This window comes from Portunus trituberculatus, chromosome 25, assembly GCF_017591435.1.
Source record: "Portunus trituberculatus isolate SZX2019 chromosome 25, ASM1759143v1, whole genome shotgun sequence".
In the NCBI taxonomy this organism is placed as follows: Eukaryota; Metazoa; Arthropoda; class Malacostraca; order Decapoda; family Portunidae; genus Portunus; species Portunus trituberculatus.
Window position 1 is genome coordinate 5,062,501 of NC_059279.1, and position 10,000 is coordinate 5,072,500.

Consider the following 10,000-nt stretch of genomic DNA (forward strand, 5'->3'; position numbering starts at 1 on the left):
GACGGTCCCTCGGTGTCTATACATAAATAAGCTCGTATTCTCACTCCACTGACTCACTCCACTCAATCACTCCACTATTTCAGAAGACTATACAAAATTACACGAGTTTTTTTTTTTTTTATCTCTTGAATAGAATGACGCGTTTCCACATCCATTCTGCTTACTGTTTAGTGATTTTGTGCTACTTCAAAAACCCATGTGGGGGATTAAAATAGTGAGGACTGTGGCCATTAATCTTCTGACCTCCATAAACCCTTCCTAACGTCAATAAAATGGTCTAATCATACGCAAATCTCAAGGTAAAAATGTGTCCAGTATTGAAGGGGTTAAGGTGTTTTTATGATTCATAGAGGCAGATTGACAAGACATTATTAACTAGAGAAACACTTTTGAAAAACCCCTCTAATCATCTCTATGGCCTTTGAAAATAATCGTGATGAGAGAGCAAAGCGTTTCTGAATACAGGCTTATACACACATACACACCCACAAGGCCAGTCAAGCCGTCTATAAGTTCCCATCGTGTAAAGGTTTGCAATAATCCCTTGTCAGGTTTCGTGGGCAAGAGGTGTATGTCGTATCGGTTTGCATATCAGATTTTCAGCCCATCACACTGTCAGTTCGCTGGGGCGTGTAAAGAACTGCAAGGGAGAAGAAGGGTACGGTGGTGGTGGTGGTAGTGGTGGTGGTGGTGGTGGTGGTGGTGGTGGTGGTGGTGGTGGGTACGAGAGTGAGATAGATGAGGAGGAGAGAAAAGCGAGGAGGACGCGACTGGGAAAACATAATGCAGGGATGAGTGAATACGGAGGAAGAAAAAAAAAGAAATAAAAGGAAAGGATGCATGAAATAAGACCGAACACGCATCTAAATAACGAGTGTCATAAAGATCGTAGAGAGAGACAAGGGAGAAAGAAGCGATGATATACCGTAACGTCTGAATGAGTGAATAAGAGCAAAAAAAACTGAAATAAAGCTGAAGGATGGTTGAAATAAGACGCAGCATATAAACAACGTTATCCCATAAAGAGAGAAAGAGAGAGGGAAGAGAGAAAAAAGTGAGAGCTCATCAGTGAGAGAATACAATACCCGGAGGAGCGAATGAGAAAGAAGAAAAAGTAGAAAAAATAAAAGAATATGTATGTGAAATAGCACCAAATATGCATATAGATAACAATACCCCATAAAGATCTTCGAGAGAGAGAGAGAGAGAGAGAGAGAGAGAGAGAGAAGAGAAGAGAAGAGAAGAGAACACACAGGCAAGACAATATAAAACCTGGATAAGCAAATAAGATCCCAAAAAATACAGGTGATAGAAACTGAACACACACCCTTCTACCACCACCACCACCACCACCACCACGACCAGCCCGTTAAGACCCACACTGTGAAATCACGGCAAACACTATAAACAATAAACCATCTCGAAGCGTGTGTGTGTGTGTGTGTGTGTGTGTGTGTGTGTGTGTGTGTGTGTGTGTGGTGGTGAGGAGGGAGAGGTAGAAGCGTAGAAGGAGCAGGTGGGACAGGGTAAATAGAGTACTGTGGCAAAATTAAACGTTAATCAAGAAAAAAACAGCAAAAAATATAACACGAATATATAAATGCTATTCTATACGGCACTATCCTCATATAGATGTCCCTCCAGCTGGCCTCGCTTCCCGGATCCCCCTTCGCAGCTCTTTCACCAGGTGGGAGGGGGTAAATAGACTGGCCTTAAAAACTGGGATGTCAGAGGCGGTGATTGTTTGCTCAGTGAAGAGAAACGTTCCCATATAGTGAGATATAAAGTCTTAACACCCTCTCCACCGACCATACAATCACCCTAACCAAACACACCGTTTTATTACCTCTTCGAGTAGAGTATGTGTGTGGATAGAGAGAGAGAGAGAGAGAGAGAGAGAGAGAGAGAGAGAGAGAGAGAGAAAGGGTATAGGGCTAGAGAGGGAGAGAGAGAGGAAGAGGGAGGGAGGAAGAGGAGGGACGGAAGAGATGGAGAGAACGAAGGAAGGGAGGGAAAAGGGGTATGGAGCTGGAGAGAGAGAGAGAGAGAGAGAGAGAGAGAGAGAGAGAGAGAGAGAGAGAGAGAGAGAGAGAGAGAGAGAGAGAGAGAGACGTGAATGAAGTCTGTGAGTGTTCAGATTACTACACACACACACACACACACACACACACACACACACACACACACACACACACAGAGAGAGAGAGAGAGAGAGAGAGAGAGAGAGAGAGAGAGAGAGAGAGAGAGAGAGAGAGAGAGAGAGAGAGAGAGAGAGAGAGAAGAAGAAGAGGAAGAGATGAGAGAAGGAATCTAAGAGTAGGATTTAAAGATAGAGTGTAAAAAGGATGTAAGATGGAGGAAAGGAAGACGAAAGAATAATCAGCAGAAGGATGAAGAGAAAACGAAGAATTATACGATGGAGAGGATAAATGAAGACGGAACAGAGAGAGAGAGAGAGAGAGAGAGAGAGAGAGAGAGAGAGAGAGAGAGAGAGAGGAAGAGAAGGGAGGGAACTGGAGAGAAAGAATATAAGAGAGTAATATATAAAGATAGAAAGAGCGTAAAAACGATGTAGGATGGAGGAAAGGAAGACGAAAGAATAATTAGCAGAACGATGAAGAGAGAAAACAAAAAAAATATATAATGGAGAGAGAGAGAGAGAGAGAGAGAGAGAGACGTTGGGTTGAAAGAAAAGGAGAACCAGAAAGTATTTTTGCACTAACAGCCTTCACTCTTTTTCTTAAACTTTCTCTTCTCTTGCACAGGAAAGGCGGTGAAGGGAGGCGGCGGGGAAAGGAACCTGAAGAAATAAGGGAGAACAGAAGGAAAGTGTTGCTTGTTAGCGTGTCCAAAGAGAAATTTTATTAAAGAGGAAAGGAGAATGAGAAATAAAATAAAATAAAAATAAGATAAAATGAAAAGAAAGGTTTATGTAATTTTTTGAAAGATATGAAGAACAGAGAACACAAAGCTAAACAAAAAAAAAAAGAATGAAATAAAATGAGAAGCACTCGAAACGTATATAGATGAAATGTTTAGAAGAAAAAAAGCCAAATAAAAGAAAATAATAAAAAAAAACGCAGTGTAGAAATACATCACGAAAAAAAAAAAAAAAGAGGAGAGGAAAGACTTGACTATTTTGCAAAACATAAAATTTACTGAAAAAAAATATTATATCCTGTCATTTTGTTCTTTGACATTGGATTTATTTATCATTTTATTTGAGTTTCTGTGTTCTCATAATCTTGATCTGTGCTGTGTTGAGTTCCTGTTATTATATTCTTGGTCTGAGTTGTGATTCTGTGTTCTGAAATTTTGATCTTTGCTGTGTTGTGTTCCTGTTTTTATATTCTTGATCATTGCTGTGTTATGATTATGTGTTCTTAAATTTTGATCGTTGCTGTGTTATGATTCGTGTTCTTAAATCTTGATCTTTGCTGTGTTGTGTTCCTGTTCTTATATTCTTGATCTTTGCTGTGTTATGATTCTGTGTTCTTAAATTTTGATCTTTGCTGTGTTGTGTTCCTGTTATTATATTCTTGGTCTGCGTTGTGATTCTGTGTTCTTAAATTTTGATCTTTGCTGTGTTGTGTTCCTGTTTTTATATTCTTGATCATTGCTGTGTTATGATTATGTGTTCTTAAATTTTGATCGTTGCTGTGTTATGATTCGTGTTCTTAAATCTTGATCTTTGCTGTGTTGTGTTCCTGTTCTTATATTCTTAGTCTTTGCTGTGTTATGATTCTGTGTTCTTAAATCTTGATCGTTGCTGTGTTGAGTTCCTGTTCTTATATTCTTGGTCTGCGTTGTGTTATGATTCTGTGTTCTGAAATTTTGATCGTTGCTGTGTTATGATTCGTGTTCTTAAATCTTGATCTTTGCTGTGTTGTGTTCCTGTTTTTATATTCTTGATCATTGCTGTGTTATGATTCTGTGTTCTTAAATCTTGATCGTTGCTGTGTTGTGTTCCTGTTTTTTATGTTCCTGATCCTTGTTGCGTTGTGTTGCCGTTGTTATGTTCTTGATCTTTGCTGTGTTATGATTCTATGGTGATATGGTTCTTATTTTTTTTTTTTTCTTTCGTTTACAATATTTTCGTGTTCTTATAATCTTGATCTTTTCTTTTTTTTATGCAGGAGGAAAAACTGGCCAAGGACAACAAAAATAGAAAAAAAAAAGGCCCACTGTGTTGCCAATTCCCTTAAAGGTCAAGTGAGTCATGCAGAATTCAGGGACAAATGTCTTGTGTATTTGTGTTTTTATAATCTTGCTGTGTTGTGTTGTGTTTCCGTCGCTGTTTCTATGTAGCTATAAACTTCATCTTTCCTGTGTTATGTCTCTATGTTCTTATTTTTTCATCCTTTCTCTTAAGTTTATGTTCTATTTTTCTTAATCTTCCCTGTGCCATGTCCCTGTGTTTTCAAGTTGTTGTTTTTTTCTCGCTAGGTTTCTATTCTAATATTTTCATCTTTCCCTTGTTATGTTTCTATTTTAATGTTCTTGATCTTCCCTGTGTCCTGCCCCTGTGTTCTTAAGTTCTTGATTTCGTTATATTTCTATTCTAATATTTTTTATCTTTCCTTTCTTATGTTTTTCTTCTAATGTTCTTGATCTTCCCTGTGTCATGTCCCCGTGTTCTTATGTTCATCTTATTATGTCCTTTATTCTAATTTTCATCTCTCCTGTGTTTTGTTTCTTTGTTCTATTCTTGCTTCCTACTCCTATCTTGTTATTCATTCCGTTCCGCTGCGATGCCCCGGTGACCCTAATGCTAAGTTGTGCTGCGTTGCCTCCCTGCGCACTGGTGGCTCTCAGATTGGCTCAATGAGAGGAGATGAGGGTGGGAATCCTGTTACTCTGCCCAACACACCCTCACCATCCCTTCCTCTTCTCTCTCTCTCTCTCTCTCTCTCTCTCTCTCTCTCTCTCTCTCTCTCTCTCGTTCAGCCTCTTTCTCAACCGCATCCTTTTTTTCCTTCATTTTTTCTTTCCTCTCTCTACTTTTACAACGAAGGCTTTTTCCACTAACTCCTTCTTTCTTACTTTTCTTTCCTCTTACTCACTCATTTCCTTCTATTCACGAGCCACTACTAGTCTCTCTCTCTCTCTCTCTCTCTCTCTCTCTCTCTCTCTCTCTCTCTCTCTCTCTCTCTCTCTCTCTCTCTCTCTCTCTCTCTCTCTCTCTCTCTCTCTCTCTCTCTCTCTCTCTCTCTCACAGTAATTTTTCTATAATATTTCTTACTGGGTTTGTCTTCATCTTTTTCTCCTTTACTGCTCTTCTTCCTCCTCCCTCCTTCTCTCCTTCCCTCCTTGCTACCTCCCCCTGCCAGCCACCCTCTCCCCTTCACCTCCTACCTACCCACTCCTCCCAGCTCCCCTTCCCTCCCTGACTCATCTCGAATTGTCAACTGCAGCTGCAAAGGGTTTAATGAATAATTATTTTTACTCGGGCGAAAGAGTCCAAAGAAGGAGAGGAAGCCGGGCAAGGAGGAGGAAGAAATGGAAAACGTACGAGGAGACAGGAGGAGTGAGTTACTGTGGCCGTTTCTTTTATTTCGAGGAGGTCTGAGTTACTTATGCAGAAATGTTTAGGCCAGAAAGGTACATAGATGGATCCCTTTGTTGTGTTTCAGGGTTCGACTATTAGGTTTGTTGTGAAATTTTTCCTCCATCTCTTTGCTCCATACGTAGATGAGGTTCAGTTTTCTCTTTTCCTTCATTGTAGAATAAATAAAAGGCTTTGGTTCGCGTGTGGTGGATGGAAATGTTGAAGTAAATGAAGGCTATTTTCTATATACGCAAGCTGGCCAAGGGCAACAAAAAATAAAGAAAAGGCTCACGTGATTGCCAGTTCCGTGAAAGATAATATGAATAAAGTTAGTTTTGATATGTGACTCTATAATTTCCAGCCAATAATAGATGAGGGTTAGTTATTATATTCCATGTGCTTCATTGGAAAAAAGAGTGTTGGGAGGCAGAGTGACTTCGTTTTGGTTTAAATGCTGTATGTGAAAGTGTTTTAAATGAAAATATTAAATGTAATGGAAAAAAAATGAGATGTGTAAAATATATTAGTTGTTTATGAAGTCATATGTTGTCTTCCGCCTGATGAGCTCCAATGCTTTAGTTTAAAAGTTCAGTTTTGTTTAGAGAATTAATCCTTTTTACCTATACAAGAGAAAATCCTGAAGGCTCGTGTTCTCATACATTTCCGTACTTTACTTTCACTATTTCAAAAACTTTTGTTTAAATATATACAAATTTTTATGGTGTCTTTATGATTCTAGAGGCAGAGTGAGAAGATTTCTATTTTATCAACTAGAGAAACACTCCTGAAAACCCCGCTAATCATCTCAGTGGCCTTGGAAAATAGTCGTGGTGAGAGAGCAAAGTGTTTCTGAATACGGACCTGTGGATTACAAAAACGACAGAGAGAAAAAAACCACCAAAGATTTTAACCCACAAGGAGTTGAGCCAAATCATCCACAACCAGAGAAATATCACCAGGAATTGTTCAGTTTTGATTAGGGAATTGCCTTTTTTCATATAATAGAAAATGACTCAAAGCTACGGAAATGTACACAAAACCTTACAAAAGATACTAGTTTACAAAGGGTTAAGTTAGATTATCATCCAAAGCCAAAGAAATGTCACCAGGAATTGTTTAGTTTTGTGTTACAGAATGAAACCTTTTTTATACAAGAAAAAAGACGAAGGGCTACAAAAAATACACACAAAAACATACAAAAAATATCAGTTTACAAAGAGCTGAGCCAAATTATGATCCAAAACCACAGAAACGTCACCAGGAATTGTTCAGTGTTTGTATTTGAGAATGAAACTTTTTAATATAAGAGAAAAGACTAAAGAGTTACAAAAAAGCACACAAAAGCTTACAAAAGAATTCAGTCCATAAAGAGTAAAGCCAAATTATCATCAAAACCATAGAAATATCACCAGGAATTGCTCAGTTTTGGATAAGAGAATGAAACCTTTTTTTATGCAAGAGAAAAAACTAAAGAGCTACAAAAATACACACAGAAGCTCACAAAATATATCAGTTTACAAAGAGTTGAGCCAAATTATCATCCAAAACCATAGAAACGTCACCAGGAATCAGAAAAGTGAGAGAATGGTGAAGGTGGCGGAGGTGTTCGCGTCACGTGTTTCCAGTATCAGCTGTAGCGCCTCGTGTCCTCCGCCCCATGAAGTGCCGCCACCTCGCCATCTGCTGCCTCTATGTCTCCCTTCCCCGATGTACTAGGCCGCCAGATGTTTGCTCTGCATCATACCCCTTGTCATCTTTTTATGTGTAGGCCTCCTCTCCCTCCCCCTCTTCCTCCTCCATCTCCTTCTCCTCCTCCTCCTCCTCCTCCTCCTGGTTCCGTCCCCTCAATCTCTTCTTTTTCTTCTTCTTCCTCCTTTTCCTCCTTCTTTTCCTCCTCCTCGCCTCCTCTCCCTCCTCCTCCCGTCTCTTATTCTCCTTTCTTCTTCCTCCTTCTCCTCCTCTTCTTCTTCCTTTTCTTTCTGTCCTCTATTTCTCTTTCTCTTCTTTTCCTTCTCCTTTTCCTTCTGCTTCTCCTCCTCCTTCTCCTCCTCCTCCTCCTCCTCCTCCTCCTCCTCCTCCTCCTCCTCCTCCTCCTCCTCCTCCTCCTCCTCCTAATCGTCTTTCTAATGTTGCTGTCTTTTTTTCATATTTCTCTCTTCTTTCTGCTGCTATTTTTTCTTCTCTATCTCTCATTCCTCTTTATCATTTTCCCTTTGTGTGTCTGTGTGTTTTCTTTCTTTTACTTTTCCTGTTTCCATTCCTGTCTCCACCTCTCCTTTCCTGTAATTCCTCCCTTGCTGCATTTTCCTTTTATTTTTAACTTCTCTCTTGTCTCCTCTTCCCTTTACCTGTTTCTTCTTTATTTATCCTTCCTTTCTTTTGCCTCCGTGTTCTCCTCTTTCTCATAGAAGCGCCAGTGGATCAGCGGACACATACACACATTAGTTTCTTGATGGTGAGCTTTGAAGCAGACAAACCTCGCCTCACTTACCCATAGTCACAAACGCCTTCTTCTTTCACTACTACAATTTTCCAAGGCCACAGAGAAAACTACCCGAATTTTCAAGACAGTTTCACCTATAAATAAACTAGAAGTCGTGCCAATCTATCACCAGAACCATAAAATTACTCTTAAAAACACGAGTATCTTCAACTGGAGCCCTTGGAAAGCAGTGATGGTGAGAGAGCAAAGTGTTTCAGAATACTGGTCTTGTTGGTGTGTTGTGTTGTGTTGTGGTGTGGTCACGATCGACCTTCAGCGCCTCTGCATTCCTCAGCCTGACCTCCAAATTGAGTTTCCGTCGCGACTTAGTGTGTGTGTGTGTGTGTGTGTGTGTGTGTGTGTGTCCCTCTCCCTTCCCTTTCTGACAGTTTCGCTTAAATGGGCAAGAGTGACTGAGTGTTTCCCTTGACTGGTGGTAACTTATTAACGAAGCTTCTACATTATGAACGAGATAATTACCCTTGAGAACGCCGCTAATCATTTTTGTGTCCTTTGAAAAATAGTCATAGCAAGAGAGCAGAGCAATTAAGCCACACACACACACACACACACACACACACACACACACACACACACACACACACACACACACACACACACACACACACACACACACACACACACACACACACACACACACACACACACACACACACACACACACACACACACACACACACACACACACACACACACACACACACACACACACACACACACACACACACACACACACACACACACACACACACACACACACACACACGTAGAGAAAGACGACAGCAGGAGACAAGCTGATAAAAAACGTCACGCGGCCCAACAGACAGACACAGATGAGCCAGACGCCTCGGGAAAGCCCTTTAAAACCGAGGAGGCGCCATGAACGGCACCTTGGGGATAGCCAGGAGTCAGGGGGGCAGCAGGAAGACTGGCAGGCAGGAAGGCAAGCAGTCACGGGCAGTAAAAGTTATCTGGAGAGCATTCACTAGTGGACGGAAAATCGATGAACTGAGGAGGAAGAAGAGGAGGAGGAGGAGGAGGAGGAGGAGGTAGTGGTGGTGGTGGTAAAGGTATGAAAGGGAGAGAAAAAGGATCAGGGATAGACGTGGCTGGTGGTGGTGGTGGTGGTGTTCACAGACTGTCTGGATGGGGAAATGAAGAAGAGAGAGAGAGAGAGAGAGAGAGAGAGAGAGAGAGAGAGAGAGAGAGAGAGAGAGAGAGAGAGAGAGAGAGAGAGAGAGAGAGAGAGAGAGGAAAATAGTAATCTTAGGACAGCAGAAAGAGGAAGGTTTTCATACTTTGAGACGTTGTTATGGTTGAGAGGAAGAGAGGAAAAGAGCAGAGGAAAAGGAGGAGGAGGAAGAGGAGGAGGAGGAGGAGGAGGAAGAGAAAGAGGAGTAGGATCTATGTTGTTGTGATAGGAAGCCACAGAGAGCAAAGCAAAAGTTTCCTTCGTATCCTATCAAATATATTCCTTTCCTTTCAATCTCCTCTCCCCTTCCCCTTTCCTTCCTTCTTTCCTTCTTCCCTTCCCCTTCATCCTCGTCTTTCCTCTCTTCCTTTTTGTCTTTCTTTCTGTTCTTTCTCTTGTTTTTCTTCCCTTTCCGTCTTCCTTTGCTTCCTCTTCGTTTTCTTCTTACATTTTCATCCTCGTCTTTCTTCTCTTCCTTCTTGTCTTTCCCCTAAGCATTCTTCTTTTTCTCTTCTGTTTTTTCCTCTTTTCTTCCTCCTTTGTTTCCTCTTCGTCTTCCTCTTTCTTCGTTTTCATTCTCGTCTTTCTTTTTAATTTTCTCTTAATTCTCTTCTCCTTTTTCATATATCATATTCTTCTGCCGGTTTCCTTATTTTTGTTTTTCCTTTTCTCTCCACTTCTTTCCTCTAAACTTCCTCCCCTTCTGTTTCTATTTTCTCATTCCTTTTCCTCCTCCATCTCGAATTTCTTCCTCTTC